This window comes from Podarcis vaucheri (genome assembly GCF_965113315.1).
Source record: "Podarcis vaucheri genome assembly, chromosome: 7".
Lineage (NCBI taxonomy): Eukaryota > Metazoa > Chordata > Lepidosauria > Squamata > Lacertidae > Podarcis > Podarcis vaucheri.
The window spans coordinates 10,219,420-10,236,879 of record NC_138765.1 but is presented as its reverse complement, the minus strand read 5'-3'; the positions used below and the strand labels follow the sequence as shown (position 1 = coordinate 10,236,879).

The 17,460-nt window shown below is 45.3% G+C and overlaps 1 protein-coding gene across 1 annotated transcript in view; it reads right to left on the bottom strand.

The window, feature by feature from the left end:
* LOC309536921 (homeobox protein otx5) overlaps positions 1-16,272 on the bottom strand; it is a 71,249-nt gene extending 54,977 nt beyond the window's left edge. Inside the window, exons 1-2 of the mRNA XM_082231322.1 lie at positions 16,223-16,272; positions 3,689-3,893 (exon numbers count right to left, since the gene is read on the bottom strand). The gene's annotated coding sequence lies outside the window, so the exon portion shown is untranslated. The remainder of the gene's footprint in view (positions 1-3,688; positions 3,894-16,222) is intronic.
* Between the last annotated feature and the right edge of the window lie 1,188 nt (positions 16,273-17,460).

Genomic DNA, 17,460 nt, shown 5'->3' with positions numbered 1-17,460 from the left:
ACCTTCTCACCAAGATGCTTGGCAATAGTCTTGTAGCCCAGTCCAGCCTTGTGCAGGTCTATACTCTTGTCCCTGACATCCTCGGACAGCTGTTTGGTCATGGTGGCTACTTTGGAATCTGCTGGATTGATTGCTTCTGTCGACAGGTGTCTTTTGTACAGGTACTGTAACGAGCTGGGATTACAGGTAAGACCTCTCCCTTACAGCAGGTGCTTCTAATCTCAGCTCGTTAAATACAGTGAAGATACCAGGTAGCCTGACATCTGGCTGGTTGATAGGGGATCAAATACTTATTTCACTCATTATAATGCACATCAATCTCTGACTTTTCTTCTGGGTTTCTGGGGTTTTCCTCTGTTGTTATTCTGTCTCTCACAGCTACAATAAACCTACCATTAAAATTACGGAGTGGTCATTTCTTCATCACAGGGCAAACGGGCAAATTAAGCAGGGGATCAAATACTCCCCCCCCTCACTGTATGGGAAGGGAATCAGATATTCAGGATTTCGTTGTCATAAACTGTTGCAGCACCTTCAAACAAAAGGTAATACTAGGTTATTTTGCAAGATTGACGTAACTCTCGCTCTCTCGGCTATGGGTCCCCTCAAATAGGGGCGAAATAACAATGAATGTTATGTTATCAGCACTACAATAAACTTTTTAAATGAAAATGTTTACAAACTCAGAGCGAGGGAATCACATTTTGCTGCATGAAATAAGACCTAATTTCCTATACCTCTTACTTTTGAGGTGAGATATTACTGCCCCATCACAGCTCTCCGAAAATCCTGGATACCTGTTTTGTTCTTCTTCGATAGGACAGCAAATTTCTCCAGCAGTTTAGAAATTTCCCAATTGCCTGGAATAGCTCAGCTGGTACGGCATGCGACTGTTTAATCTCAGGGTGGTGGGTTCAAGTCCTACGTTGGGCAAAAGATCCCAATCAGATTAAAATAAAAGGCTTTAAATTGGGGACCAGAAAACTCCTTGTCTAAAGCCTAGGCAATGGGTGTGTCGCTTTCTTTTTAATTGGAAAGATCTGCTTTCCCAAATGCCAATCACAGTTATGACTTTGTTCATTGGCTGAAGATGTGAGAGGCAGGAGCGGGCAACTTTCTCACGAAAGCTGACGGAGAAAACAAATTCCTAAGAGAGGGTGAAAATTAATAAAAGGGGGGGGAAATAAATTGCATGGATGCAGGTAGTCCCCCCACCCAGCTCCCAGGGGCTGGGAGCATTCATAGTACCGGGAAATATAGATATTAAAGAGCTGCTCTTATGCTTCCACCCTGCCAAGTCCACCTTGCCTTGAAAAACTTCACTCGCTCACATTTGCACATTATTCCTGCATTGCTGGGGGTTGGACTAGATGGGGGGGGGGGTCCCTTCCAACTTATGAGATCCCAAGCTCAAGAGGCGCAAAAGCAGCCAAGGTCAAGACAGGTGCTTTCCTCTGGTTCCCCCTGGTCCGTTTGCAAATTTGCAACCCTATTGTGCGGCTGCCGCAAGCTGTGGTACCCTGTCGTCTCCATCGGCACAATGGGCACAAGACAGCCTTCAGTTCCCTGCCGTCTGGAGGGCATAGCAGAGGCCCTGTTGTTACCTGGATCTCACCTGGGATGTTCAGGGGAACTGCGAGAATCTTAAAGTGCTCCCTTCCCTCCTCTCTACTCGGGAAAGTAATGCCATCTGCCTTTTTTTACTGTTGGGCTGGGCTGCCACATTACCCTGCGAGACACCAAAAGCCATTATTAATTTTATTGCCCTTTTTTATTCCTTTCCTCCCTCCCCTTTTTCCTCTAGACGAAGCGGGCCTGCCAAGCCCTGGAGGTTGCAGCTAAGGCGGCCTTCTTACGCAAAGCAAGGTTGCCACAGTCATCCTTTTCCCCAATCTGTCCTCTCCTCCCAAAAGCCTCTCCAAAGGTGTGCTGGCATTGTTCCTTGCCCCATCTAATTAGTGGACCACTCAGCAAGGCAATTGTGCATGGCTGGAGGCTACTGATAAGCAAAACGGGGCTCCTTTGTCTGCTGAGAGAGAGCTTCACAATGAAATCAACAATTTAGAAGGGAACCCCTGCCCAGCCTTTGCCTTCCTGCTGCCAGATCATCACCTCGTCATCTACCTAGTGATTAAATATGGCTCACTTCCAAGGCTAAAGTGGGAACTCCCCGGCCTCAAAACTTTTTGTCAGGATCACACTTATCCAATGCCCGAGAGAGAGAGAGAGAGAGAGAGAGAGAGAGAGAGAGAGAGATAAAATAAAATAAAATAAAATAAAATAAAATAAAATAAAATAAAATGCTTCACTTATTGTTAGGACCGTCACCCAATGAACGGAATCTCTTATTTGGCTGATAACATGGACATTTAGCCTAGCAATGGAAGGCATTTGCATACATCTGCATATGAGTAAATCCATTGTCCTGATTCCAGGAACAAGTGTGTTATGCCAGTAAAGTGATGCTTGCAATCTGTAGGATTCTGAAAGATTGCATACACATTGAAAAATATGGTATACGCTTTATTTTTTAATCTGGGAAACCCTTTCAGAAGGTGAAAGGTTTAAACTGATTACCTGATTAGTCAAATACACATTCTAGGCCTACTTCTGTATTATTATTAAAGATTTTCTTGATTTACAAAAGTGTGTGCTATGTCTCTCTCGTATTTCCCCCCCCCCCACACACACATGTAACATTTTTACAAATCAGTTTCATTTTTTGAGACATCAGGAAGAAAAGGGGGAGAGAGGGGGAGGCGGGAGAGGTGAGTGGAGGTGGGGTCGGGTGGCCATGTTCCTATTTTACTTACTATATGAAGGGTTTGGTGTCAGCGTTGCTTGTGCAGGTTCTCCGCTGTTCGCTTGTGTTCCTTTGGTGGTGAGAGAGGCTGGGGTTGGCCTAGGGTGTGGTTGTTCATTTGTGGTTGGCGGCGGTGGTCTTTGTGTGACTGAGGGTGGGTGGGTGTTTTGGGTCAGGTTAGCCATATTGATTTGTATGTTGTTGGTGATGGAGGAGACTCTTGAGAGTCCCATGGACTGCAAGAAGATCAAACCTCTCCATTCTGAAGGAAATCAGCCCTGAGTGCTCACTGGAAGGACAGATCCTGAAGCTGAGGCTCCAAGACTTTGGCCACCTCATGAGAAGAGAAGACTCCCTGGAAAAGACCCTGATGTTGGGAAAGATGGAGGGCACAAGGAGAAGGGGACGACAGAGAATGAGATGGTTGGATAGTGTTCTCGCAGCTACCAGCATGAGTTTGACCAAACTGCGGGAGGCAGTGGAAGACAGGAGTGCCTAGAGTGCTCTGGTCCAGGGGGTCACGAAGAGACGGACACAAATAAACGACTAAATAACAACAGAACAACAGCAAGACTCCTCCAGGAAACTCTATTTCAGAGGAAGGGCCGTAGCTTGGTGGTAAAACACCTGCTTTGCAAGCAGAAAGTCTCGATCCCCAATGCCATCCCTAAACGGGCCCGAAATTCCAAAGAGCTGCTGCCAGCCCGTGTTGACAACACCAAGCTTTGCCCAACTTAAAAGTCAGCTTCCTGCGTAAATTCCCTCGGATTCGAAACAAGCAGCCTAGTTCGCGTCTCCAAGAGTTACGAGAGAATGTTCGAGGACACCCCGGTTCTCAAAACCCACCCACCCCCTTTCCCGCTACTAGCAAAGGAAGCGACCTACCATGCTTGTGGCCTGCCCCCCGTTGTGCCTGCTTCAGAGGGGGGTACCTCTCCCAGCCTCGCCCGAGCAGCCAGACCCTTTGTCTCCGCCAGAATATCCCCCGTGCTTTTACGATAGCTCTTTCTGCCGGCATCTCCCGGATCTGTTGGTACACGTGCGGGATCCGGAGGTGCAGAGGGCAGCAGGGTTACGTACCTGCTCGGTTCTGCAGAAAGAAAGAGGGAGAGAGAGAGTGAAGAGAGAAAAGGAGAGGGAGGGTTGCAGCTTGCTCAGTTCGTGTCGTGGCTCGAAGATTCAAGAGGCAACAGGAAGGGGACATTGCTGGTATTTCATCTATACAGTGGTACCTCGGGTTAAGTGCTTAATTCGTTCCGGAGGTCTGTACTTAACCTGAAACTGTTCTTAACCCGAAGCACCATTTTAGCTAATGGGGCCTCCTGCTGCCGCCACGCCGTCGGAGCACGATTTCTGTTCTTATCCTGAAGCAAAGTTCTGAAGCACTATTTCTGGGTTAGCAGAGTATGTAACCTGAAGCGTATGTAACCCGAAGCGTATGTAACCCGAGGTACCACTGTATTCAATAAACACACAAGACCTAACCGGCTGCACGTCTGACAAAATAATTTATACTATTCATTGTATTGAATTGTAGATTTCAGCAGAAGTCACTCATAAAGTTCAACGAAAAAAGTAGAAATTTTGTGTCTGTTGATTGCCAACACCTGTTACTTAAATAAATATTGTGCTTGTCATAACTCTACTCTGTAAAAGTTGCTACTACTATGCTATAAGTTCCACTGTCCTGAGATATCATATATAGTATGTACGGTTGTTGACGTTTTTTATTTTAATTTTGCTGTGAAAATGTGTGAGATTACGATACTGTATTTATTTGCATTACCTAGAGTTTGTACTACTGATGAAGCCCAAGACGGCGAAACAAGGCTAATATTCCGGAAATCCTTGCCTTAGACTCTGTGAATGGATTCTGTGGAACTGCAACAACCTTTTGTGTGGAATGTTGGACTTTATGAACAGACAGGTGGAACAGACACTTTCACATAACTTATGCATGAACTGATTAGAGAATGAACTGATCCACTGGGTCTTCTACTTTTTTCGTTGAACTTTATGAGTTCTGTTGAAATCTACAATTCAATACAATGAATATTATATATTATTTTGTCAAACGTACAGCCAGTTACGTCTTGTGTGTTTATTGAATAGGTTTCACGTAACCATAGGTTTGTTGCTGTTTTGGTATTTCATCTATGGCACAGCATATTCAGGCTTTTTTTCCATTTCCCATCTTTTAACAACCCCTTGCACCCACCAGGTTATGTGCAGCAAGGCCAGATCTTTTGAGGAGATGGGCTTTCGACTAGAAGTCCACAGCATGCAAGATTTGGATAGAATTGCAGAGTTGGAAGGGAATTGAATTTGAATTTATTGAATTTATATGCCAGGTGGTTCACATAAAAAGATCACAGCATATAAAATTAAAGTAAAAGCAATAACCCAATAATATCCCCCCCCCAAAAGAGCCACATTTTAAAAGGGTATGGGATGTTGATCAGGTCAATCAAAGTTCTGGTTAAAAAGGAACGTTTTTGCCTGGTGCCTAAAGGTGTATAATGAAGGCGTCAGGTGAACGTCCCTGGGGAGAGCATTGCACAGACGGGGAGCCACTGCAGAGAAGGCCCCGCTCTCGTGTTGCCACCCTCTGGACCTCTCAAGCAGGCTGCGCACGAAGGAGGCCCCCGAAGATGATCTCAGGGTCCTCTAAGTGTCATCTAGTCCAACCCCCGGCAATGCAGGAATCTCAGCTAAAGCATCCATGACAGAGGGCCATACAGCGTCAATACGATGATTTGAGCAGAGCAGAAACGAGGCCTTTGCAAGGCCATCACAGTGCGTGAGTTCTGGGGGAGAACTGGGATCCATCCGCGGGTCTCATGGAGGCAACCTCTATCTACTGAACCAAATCAATCTCCCTAAAAAATCTCCCTATTTTGCAGAAGGGAAAACCAAGGTATTAACACAGCCCACATTATAAACCCTTGTGTTCTCATCCCCAACCATGCCCATGAAAGCGATGGGACTGTGGAAGGAGGGAGAGAGTTTGGTGAGTGGGGGGACTAAATCCAGGAGATGGCAAAAAAAAAGGAAGAAATTATCCACTCCACCGGGGGCCTAACAAGTGAGTGACATTAATCTGGACGAGGACAGCTGGCAGTGTCTGACATCCTTGGCTGGCGTAGGGCAAAGCTGCCCGTCTTCGGCCTGCTTGACGCTACGGCTTGCAGGATCATGGCACCCCACAGGGATAGGGTGTGTTTTTTGTGTGGGGGTGTTAATATATTTTAAAGGTCACCTCTAGCAGGATGGAGGGAGGTCCGCCGAGTTGGCAGAGAGGCTTTAGTTAACTTGTGCATGAACACGCGATGGGCATTTTGACAGGGGAAAAGGCTCAGTGCAGGATCTGGAATTACATATTAATTGACCCAGGAGAACTGAATTAGAGCCAGGCCTCTCCGCACCCAAAACACAAGGAAACTGGGCTACCTTCCTGTTTCGTATATTGATCCTGATAAGGAAGACAAGGCAAAGCATGGAAAGAAATTTGATTCCTTGTTGTTGTTTTTTGCTTCTCTGTCCCCCACCCCTTTCCTTTTCTACACTGGGCTCCCTCTAAGGAAACACTTCTAAAAAATAAATGTGTGGGGTCACTGCCACTAGAAGGGCCTTGGTATAAAAAGATTCCAATATATGAGTTAATCCAGGTCCATGGGTGTAGCCAGGATTTATGGGGTTTTTTTTGGGGGGGCAGCCAGGACAGCCCCACCTGTTATTATCCTCTGACTGGCTCTTGTCTAGCAGATTCGGAACAAAACGACTCTCAACCACCGTTGCTTAAAATCACTTTTTTTCGGACCTCCAAGCGCTCAGAAATACCTGTCAAAATCTTTCTACAATTTCTACTTTTAGTTAAGCATTTTTTAATTATTTACTTGATTTAAGGGGGGTGTTTGTCCCCCTCCCTGGGCTACTACACCCTGGAGAAGAACTGCAAATTCACCTAAGCTGTGCATTTCGAAGAAACAAATTGATAAGGAGATTTATTTATTGGGGGGGGGGGAGAGCTCAATTCCCACAACAATTCCGCCCTCAGACTATTGTTTCCCTCCCTTGATCATTGGCTATTGTATTCCAATGCCTATGGACTAGTAGCTTGATTTTTTAAAAAAGGAACTTTGGTAGTACTAGGGCTCAAACTCACCTGGAAGTTACACTTTCCCCAATCCAGGTGTGTGTGTGTGTGTGTGTGTGTGTGTAAAATGGCACCCAAACCTCAGAGGCTTCATGAGCGTAATGGGAAAAGCCCTGAAACGATAACCCCCCCCAAAACCAGTGCTTAAAGTTTGCTGCTCAATCTGTTCTTTTTATATAGCAATTAAGTGCATCGATTCAAGGCTGTGCACTGCTCTGTCTTAACAGCTCAGAGTCTTTTAAATCGGACGGCTGGGTTTACCGATGGGCATAAACCTTTCGAAACGAGAGTTTAATATGCCTTTTAATTGCTGCGGGCGGCTAAGTATCTGTCTTAGTTTAACTAAGACGGGGTTGTTTGCACAGCCTGGTAAGAAAGGCGGCAAATTCCCAGAGAAGTTCTCTTTCCGTAGGCGTTGTGGTAAACCGTTTTCACTTTTTAAAAGTTGTTTAAGAAAACGTCTAGCCTGCTCTTTAATAGAATAACCGTCTGCTAGGTTTGCCTTCTTTTTTTTTAGAGGGCAAGGAACCGCCCAAAATGGTTGCCAGAGGGGCTGCTCCCTATGGCTGGTTAGGTTGCCAAAGGCATCCCTGTAAAGGATTGAACTATTTGCCAAAATGACTCTTGCATCTTGGGAGTTTTCTCTCCCATCTATCATGGATGCTTCGGCTGACATTCCTGCCTTGTTCCCTCCCAACTCTACAATTCTATGCCAATTGGGGATATTCCTAAGGCGTTTTGGTGGCTAGGCCATAAAAACCAAAACGGGACACCCCCGCCACATGCAATGACTTAAAACAAGGATCAGCAAACTTTTTCAGCCAGGTGCCGGTCTACCATCCTTCAGTGGGGGGCTGGACTATATTGGGGGGGGGGGGGAATGAATGAATTCCAATGCCACACAAATAACCCAGAGATGCATTTTAAATTTTTAAAAAACAACATACTACTCATGCAAAAACACCAGGCAGGCCCCACAAATAACCCAGAAATACATTTTAAATAAAAGGATGCATTCTATTCATGTAAAAGCACGCTGATTCCTGGAGCGTCCGCGGGCCGGACTGAGAAGGCAAATGGGCCGGATCCAACCCCCTGGCCTTAGGTTGCCTACCCATGACTTAAAACAGGGGTCAGCAAACTTTTTCAGCAGGGGGCCAGTCCACTGTCCCTCAGACCTAGTGGGGGGGCCGGACTATATTTTGAAGATGAAAAACCGAACGAGTTCCTATGCCCCACAAATAACCCAGAGATGCATTTTAAACAAAGCACACATTCTGCTCATGTAAAAACGCTAGGCAGGCCCCACAAATAACCCAGAGATGTGTTTTAAATAAAAGCACACATTCTACTCATAATATATACTAATAATTTATTATTTATACCCCGCCCATCTGGTTAGGCTGGCTAGGTTTCCCCAGCCATTCTGGGCGGCTTCCAAGAAAGTATGAAAATACAGCCAATGTAAAAACACGCTGATTTCCAGACTGTCAGCGGGCTGGATTCAGAAGGCGATTGGGTCGGATCCGGCCCCCGGGCCTTAGGTTGCCTACCCATGACTTAAAATAACTAAACGCTTGGCACATTTCTACCCTTTTCACGGTCCTGAGCAGGGTTTGAGAGGGTCCCGCAAGCGATCTGACAGCAAGTCCCTGGCCCCGTCAACGAGCGCCCGACCCAAATGTTGAATTGGAAGGGCAAAACCGCAGACCCGAGGGGGACACGTGGCTTGCAGGAGGGGGCTTCAAACAGAAGAGACAGGACAATGGCATCATTGTGCACAAATCCATCCAGGAATTCCAAGCTCTTGTTAATACCTTTGGAAATGTGCAGAGGGTGGACTCGGAGGCAGCCCGGACCGGTGTCCGGAGGGTGGGCTGGGGGGGGCAGTGCATGGCGATATAATTCTGGGCTTGCAACATACCAACAGGCCCTATTCTCCCTGCCAAAGCAAGCCTCCTTGTTTTTCAGGCGAGCGTGCGGCTGGCGGAAAATTAGGCTTCTTTCTGCACAGAGAAGTCGACATTAATTTAATACGCTAAATAAAAAGAACTGCCTGGCAATCTGACAGCAGTGGCAGGGGTGGGAGAGACTTCCAGCTCCTGCCACCTCCCTGAAATTGTATTTATTTCGTTTCATAAAACTTATGCGCCGCCTTGATTGTTGGGGGAAAAAACAACACACCTCAAAGCAGTTTGCGAAGAGAATAAAACCACCGGCAGCAAACAGTTAAGAACAAGTCTTTGAATTGTTAAAACTAAAAACAGATTAAAGCTATATGTTGGCATTCTACATATCTGGGCATGCTTCCCTAAACAAAAATGTTTTTAGCGGGTGCCGAAAAGAGTCCAGTAGGGACTGATGTCAACAGGCAGTGAGTTCCAAAGTTTAGGAAGCAGGAAAATTGGGAGGAAGGAGGCCAAGAGGCAGAGATGAACCCGGGTGGTGAAGAGTAACAGGTGTCTCCCCCTCCTGCTGTGACAAGCTCCCCTCCCTCCTGGTCTTCCTATTCCCCACAAATTACCCAGAGATGCATCTTAAATAAAAGGACACATTCTTCTCATGTAAAAACACGCTGATTCCCAGACCGCCCGCGGGCCGGATTTAGAACGTGATTGGGCCGGATCCAGCCCCCAGACCTTTGTTTGCCTCCCCATACTATAGAGGGAAATGAGGGGGAGAGGGGGCCAGTGGCGTAGCGTGGGGGGTGCAGGGGGGGCCGGCCACACCGGGCGCAACATCTGGGGGCGTGCGCTCGCACTCGCAGCTCTCTGCCCCTACCTGGCTCACTCACTCTCTCTCACTGCAGTGCTGGCTGTGCGAATCCGATCCGAGCCGCTGGGTCGCCGTCCACTGTGGAGGGGGTGGGTGCCAGGCGTGCGGTGCGGAGAGAGAGCGAGGGACTGTCTGGGGGAGGGACAGTGCAGCGGCCGCCCAGCGCAGCGCTGAGCGCGGGAGAGAACCACACCAGACCAGACCAGGCAGCAGCAAGAAGAAGCTGGCAGCGGCGGCAGGTTAGGGGGCGCAAATTACTTGCCTTGCCCCGGGTTAGGGGGCGCAAATTACCTGCCTTGCCCCGGGTGCTGACAACCCACGCTACGCCACTGGAGGGGGCTCACCCACCTGGGAAGGGAGCCCATCTAGGAGAAGGAAAACTCAGTTGGAAGACCCAGGAGCTACCCACACTGGAAGAATGGCAGATGAAAGTGATGGACTACATGGAATTGGCAGAAATGACTGGCAGAATTTGCGACCAGGGAGAAGAGTCGGTGGAGGAAGATTGGAAAAAAATTAAAGACTACTTGCAGAAGCACTGTAAAATTAAGGAATATTAAAATGATGTTTGATTGAAAAGAAGTGGTATTGGTAAAAAGAATCTTAAGAAAATGTAAATGGGGATTGATAAAGGATAAATGCTAGAGGGTAAGGATTTGCTGAACTTAATATCTGAACTGGAATACAAAATGGGAGGTGTGAGGAGGTCAAGAAACTAGTGAATGAAGTATAAGAGATGAAAATATTAATCTATTTTCTGTTCTGCTTTTTGGGTTCTCTTTTCTTTCTTTTCTTCTCTTTTCTTCCTTTCTTTTGCTAATTGTTTTTTTACTGTGTATTTTTTTTGTTTTGTTATTGTATGTTTTTATTCTTGAAGTTTTTCTTATGTTTAAATTTTGAAACTTTTTATTGTTTGTGAAATTTTAATAAACATTTTTTTAAAAAATAGGAGAAGGAAAACTCAGATCCTCAACCTCTGCTGCCTTGCGGTCTATCTTCGGGAGAAGAAAAGGAGTAAGCCCTACACAAATCCAGCGTGGAATCCCTAAAACAGTTGGGTTGCCTCCTTCTGGCAACTCCTGCAGCCAAATGTCTTGCTCTGCTTTCCTTTGGACCCCATCAGTGAGACTGAGAGGGGGGGGGGTCTTGTCGTCTGAGCAGCCCAGGACCTCCAACCACACTGACCAGGCCTGCACCCCGGAGAGGTCACTTTGGTGCTGCTAATGCAGCAGAAACAACGCAGGAGGCAGCAGCTACGAGTTCCCGTTCTCTGCAGCCACAGCAGGTGCTGTGATTCTCCAGAGGTTTGACTGTGCCCCCAGAGGCACACTCCATTGTCTTTCGACACAGCAAGAACAAAGTTGCATGGGAGGCAGAAAATGCTCCCTAGGATTTGTTTACGGTTTCACCGACAATGTGATTTGGGCATGTTAACTGCACATAAATCATTCACATTAAAATTAAGAGTAAAATTAAACGGCCACGAAAGCTGCAAGCAGCCATGGGCTTTCGCCCTTCTCCAAGACGCCCTTCCTGGTCTTGGACAACCCAAAGTAACAAATCATTAGCCCCCTTCCATGGCACAGTGCAGATACAAACATCCCAAGGCTGTAAATTCACTCTCTTAATAAGATCATCATAATAATAAAAATTAATAATAATAATAATAATAATAATAATAATAATAATAATAATAATAAACTTTATTTATACCCCACCCTCCCCTGCCAGAGCCAGGCTCAGGGCGGCTAACACCAGTAAAATTATAGTAAAAACATAATAGGTGGGGGGGGGGACCAATTTAAAATACAGGTTAAAATGCAATTTAAAATTGCAGCCTCATTTTAAAAGTAGCCCATAGATCAAAACCATAAGGGGAGGGAAACATAAGGGTCGGACTGAGTCCAAACCAAAGGCCAGGCGGAACAGCTCTGTCTTGCAGGCCTTGCGGAAAGATGTCAAGTCCCGCAGGGCCCTAGTCTCTTGTGACAGAGCATTCCGCCAAGTCGGGGCCAGTACTGAAAAGGCCCTGGCCCCAGTTGAGATCAGTGCTTTATATTAGCCCATTCTTGCAGTGCCACAGGTTTCCACCCTTTTTGCCCCTGACAGAAGCTGCGTGCATTGCAACAGCTGTAGGACAGGCAGTAATTCAACAGATGGAGCTTTCCCAATGACAGGAATAGCTGCTTCCGTTAAAGGCACCGAGACTGGAAAAGGGGTGGACAGAGAAACACAGAAAGTTGCCTTACCATTAGTCCATCTATAAAATTACTCACGGGATGAAGATCGCGGACCCAGAAACATTTTTTCTCAAAGCAACATAATTAGCAGGAAACTAAAATATTATCTTATAAAGATTTCAAAATTGAACATTACGAAGGAGGCCAACTACGGAATGCATATTTAACGCAGCAAAGTTAACAACAACAAAACTTAAGCATTTCCAAAGAAAACACGACTGAAGGAAGTCAAATGCAAAATGCACATTTAAATCAGAATAATTTGGCAGTACAAGAGACTGAGGTTGTAGATTTAGGCACCACGTTGGGCAAACAGATTCCTACCTTCCAACTTTAGGATTCAATCTTAGCCCCATTCTTTTGCAAGGAGAGAATGAGGTGCAATTGTAATGTCTCGCTCAGCCATGAAGCAGAAAAGAGGCAAACAGAACTGATGTCATCTGCAGCCACTTCCAGCAGCGAGAGGAAGTCATCGTTATTTTACAAACCAGGGTAGAATCATAGAATCATAGAGTTGGAAGAGACCACAAGGGCCATCGAGTCCAACCCCCTGCCAAGCAGGAAACACCATCAGAGCACTCCTGACATATGGTTGTCAAGCCTCTGCTTAAAGACCTCCAAAGGAGGAGACTCCACCACACTCCTGGGCAGCAAATTCCACTGTCGAACAGCTCTTACTGTCAGGAAGTTCTTCCTAATGTTTAGGTGGAATCTTCTTTCTTGTAGTTTGGATCCATTGCTCCGTGTCCGCTTCTCTGGAGCAGCAGAAAACAACCTTTCTCCCTCCTCTATATGACATCCTTTTATATATTTCAACATGGCTATCATATCACCCCTTAACCTCCTCTTCTCCAGGCTAAACATGCCCAGCTCCCTTAGCCATTCCTCATAAGACATCGTTTCCAGGCCTTTGACCATTTTGGTTGCCCTCCTCTGGACACGTTCCAGTTTGTCCTTCTTGAACTGTGGTGCCCAGAACTGGACACAGTACTCCAGGTGAGGTCTGACCAGAGCAGAATACAGTGGCACTATTACTTCCCTTGATCTAGATGCTATACTCCTATTGATGCAGCCCAGAATTGCATTGGCTTTTTTAGCTGCAGCGTCACACTGTTGGCTCATGTCAAGTTTGTGGTCAACCAAGACTCCTAGATCCTTTTCACATGTACTGCTCTCAAGCCAGGTGTCACCCATCTTGTATTTGTGCCCCTCATTTTTTTTGCCCAAGTGCAATACTTTACATTTCTCCCTGTTAAAATTCATCTTGTTTGTTTTTGCCCAGTTCTCTAATCTGTCGGGGTCGTTTTGAAGTGTGATCCTGTCCTCTGGGGTGTTAGCCACCCCTTCCAGTTTGGTGTCACCTGCAAATTTGATCAGGATGCCCTTGAGTCCATCATCCAAGTCGTTGATAAAGATGTTGAATAAGACCGGGCCCAAGACAGAACCCTGTGGCACCCCACTAGTCACTCTTCTCCAGGATGAAGAGGAACCGTTGATGAGCACCCTTTGGGTTCGGTCAGTCAGCCAGTTACAAATCCACTGAGTGGTAGCATAGTCAAGACCGCATTTTACCAGCTTCTTTACAAGAATATCATGGGGCACCTTGTCAAATGCCTTGCTGAAATAAAGGTAGGCTACATCCACTGCGTTCCCTTCATCTACCAGGCTTGTAATTCTGTCAAAAAACGAGATCAGGTTAGTCTGACATGACTTATTTTTCAGAAATCCATGCTGACTATTGGTGATCACAGCATTCCTTTCTAGGTGCTCACAGACTGTTTGCTTAATGATCTGCTCCAGAATCTTCCCTGGTATTGATGTTAGACTGACTGGGCAGAAATTATTTGGGTCCTCTCTTTCCCCCTTTTTGAAAATAGGGACAACATTTGCCCTCCTCCAGTCTGCCGGGACTTCGCCTGTTCTCCAGGAATTCTCAAAGATGACTGCCAGTGGTTCTGAGATCACATCTGTCAGTTCTTTTAATACTCTTGGATGCAGTTCATCTGGCCCTGGAGACTTGAATACATCTAGACTAGCCAAGTATTCTTGTACTATCTCCTTAGTTATTCTGGGCTGTGTTTCCTCTGCTGAATCATTTGCTCCAAATTCTTCAGGTTGGGCATTGTTTTCTTTATCGGAGAAGACTAAGGCAAAGAAGGCATTGAGGAATTCAGCCCTTTCTGTGTCCCCTGTTTGCATTTCACCATCTTCTCCTCTGAGTGACCCCACTGTTTCTTTGTTCTTCCTTTTGCTACAAACATACCCATAAAAGCCTTTTTTGTTGCTTTTAACCTCTCTAGCAAGCCTGAGTTCATTCTGTGCTTTAGCTTTTCTGACTTTGTGTCTACACGTGCTGGCTATTTGTTTGAATTCCTCTTTGGTGGTTTCCCCCCTTTTCTATTTTTTGTACACATCCTTTTTTAATCTTAACTCAGTTAAAAGTTCTTTAGATAGCCACCCTGGCTTCTTTAGGCACCTTCCATGTTTCCTTCTCATTGGTATTGCCTGAAGTTGTGCTTTTACTATCTCCCTCTTAACAAACTCCCAGCCATCATGAACTCCCTTTCCTTTTAGTATTACTGTCCATGGGATCTCACCCAGCACTTCCCTAAGTTTTATGAAGTCGGCTTTCATAAAGTCAAGAAATTGAGTCCTAGTATGCTTGGCTGCTCCTTTCCGCTGTATAGTAAACTTCAGAAGAGCATGATCACTCGCGCCTAATGATCCTTCCACTTCTACCCCACTAACCAGGTCATCAACATTGGTTAGGACCAGATCTAAAATGGCTGTTCCTCTTGTTGCTTCTCCCACTTTCTGGACAATGAAGTTGTCTGCAAGACCAGTGAGGAATCTGTTTGACCTTATGCTCTTGGCTGAGTTTGACATCCAACAAATATCCGGGTAATTGAAGTCCCCCATTACTACTATCTCCCTTCCTTTTGCATGCTTGGCCGTCTGTTCCAGGAAGGCATCATCTATGTCCTCCGTTTGGCTTGGGGATCTATAGTAAACTCCCACAATGAGGTCACTGTTATTCTTCTCTCCCTTAATTTTGACCCAAATGCTCTCACTTTGGCTTTGAGGTTCTAAATTTTGGATCTCTTCACAGGTATACACATCCCTGACATATAACGCCAATCCTCCTCCTTTCTTGTCTGGTCTGTTTCTCTGAAATAGATTGCATCCCTCCATTATTACATTCCAATCGTGGGACTTATCCCACCAGGTTTCAGTGATGCCTATTATGTCATATTTAGTTTGCTGTACCAAGAGCTCAAGCTCATCTTGTTTATTTCCCATGCTTTGCGCATTAGTGTACAGACATTGAAGTCCATTAATCATTCCCCCGTGTCTCTTATTTAAGGATTTTTTCCTCCCACCACTAGGTCTGCATGCTGTTTGCTCCATTTGGTCTATGACATTTGGATGATCATCTTCATTAATTGATAGGCTCCTACCTTCAGGAGCACTGTCTCCCTCCCCCACATTAGTCAGTTTAAAGCCCTCCTGGTGAGGTTTCTGAGATTTTTGGCAAAAACATTCCTCCCAACCGTTGTGAGGTGCAGCCCATCGCTTGCCAGAAGTCCAGTAGTCAGTGCCGGATTTACGTATAAGCTAAACAAGCTATAGCTCAGGGCCCCACTCTCTTGGGGGCCCAAAAAAAAATTTAAAGGAAAAAGAAACCGGATGTACATTTCCAAAATATAAGATAAAAAACAAATAAAATAAAACCTACATACAGCAACAGTGTTTTGTGTTGTGCAGGCTCCTATAATGGGCCCTGCCTGCTCGCTTGCTCCCTAAAATATCACGGGTTTGCTTATATCTATATCTAGGGTACCTACATTCTGCTATTGATAATTATTAGTAGTTTGCATCATATATTTACACCTATTATTATTAAATGTTATAGCAAGTTTCTAGAGACTAGATTATGAGTCTTTGTAAACTGTGTTTCTAAAGGAATTTTTGTTATTGCCAAATGTCAATGTGTTGCATTATTAAATTTGTTATGGATAAAAAAAATCGTTTTAAGTTAGAGCTTAATAATTAATTCACTATTGATATACTTCTTAACTGCATGTATTTCAGTTTACAATTACTTTGATAAGACATATTTTGTTATGTGCAAATGGCTTTAGATACCTATTAGGTCCATAAATTACCATATAGCATATGTTCAACACAAAAAACAGCGACAATTTGTTGTTGACAAAGGACAGCTGGACATATAAAGGGCCCCGTTACCTTCAGTAGCTGAGGGGCTCAAATTTGTTAAGTCCCCATTTCCATCAGACCCAAGCAGCGTGACCCATGGCAAGGGATGATGGGAGCTGTAGTCCAGTCCCTCCCTTTCCTGGGTTGGAGCAAAAACTTCTGGGGGGGGGGGGGGTTGTGTTCATAGAAGCCGACAAGGACAAGGAAGATCGGTTTGTGAAAGAGGTGCAACTTCTGCAAAGCAACTTATAGTTGGGTTTTCCAAAATGCCCCTGCTAATAAAATGCATTGGGGGTTTGGGGAGTTTTTTTTGCAGCCCGGTTGTGTCTTCGCAAAACAGGGAATTGGAGATTTCACCTGCAGAGGCAAGGATTTCACCTTGGTGCCCAAAATGGAAATTTTTAGTTTAGAGAAAAAGCGGGTAAGTGGAGACAGGATTGAAGTTTATAAAAAAATCTATTTGTGGAATGGAGAAAGTAGAGAATAAGTACTTCTTTATGCAGCAAATATTTTCTCCCCTTAAATATTTTTTTATTGATTTTCTATCTTTTACAAATTGGTCCCCAATTAAAACAAATATAATATTTCTTTCCTTCCAAATCTGACTTCCCGCATACCCTCCTAGATGCGTCGATGGTTCTCCTGACTGTTGCATGTATCCCCCCCCCCAATTATTCCAATTTATCTGCAAATGTTACAGATTACCTTACCTGGCAATATATTTACTTTTTTAATTCGACTCCTTTTCAAATTATTTATTGATTGATTCGATTTATATACCAGCCGTCATCAAAATATCTCAGGGTGGTTCGCAAAGTAAAATACAAGATAAAACACATGTAAACAATTAAAGCGAAACAACAAAACAATAACACACAAACCCCTTCCCAGATAAAGGGAAGTCATAAAGATAAACGACCCCTGACAGTTAAGTCCAGTCGTGAACGAGACTGGGGTTGCGGCACTCATCTCACTTTACTGGCCAAGGGAGCCGATGTTTTGTCCACAGACAGTTTTTCCGGGTCATGTGGCCAACATGACTAAGCCGCTTCTGGCGAAACCAGAGCAGCGCACGGAAACGCCCTTTACCTTCCCGCCGGATTGGTACCTATTTATCTACTTGCACTTTGACGTGCTTTGAAACTGCTAGGTTGGCAGGAGCAGGGACCCAGCAACGGGAGATCACCCCGTCGTGGGGATTCGAACTGCCAGTCTTCTGATCAGCAAGCCCTAGGCTCAGTGGTTTAGACTACAGCGCCACCCGCGCT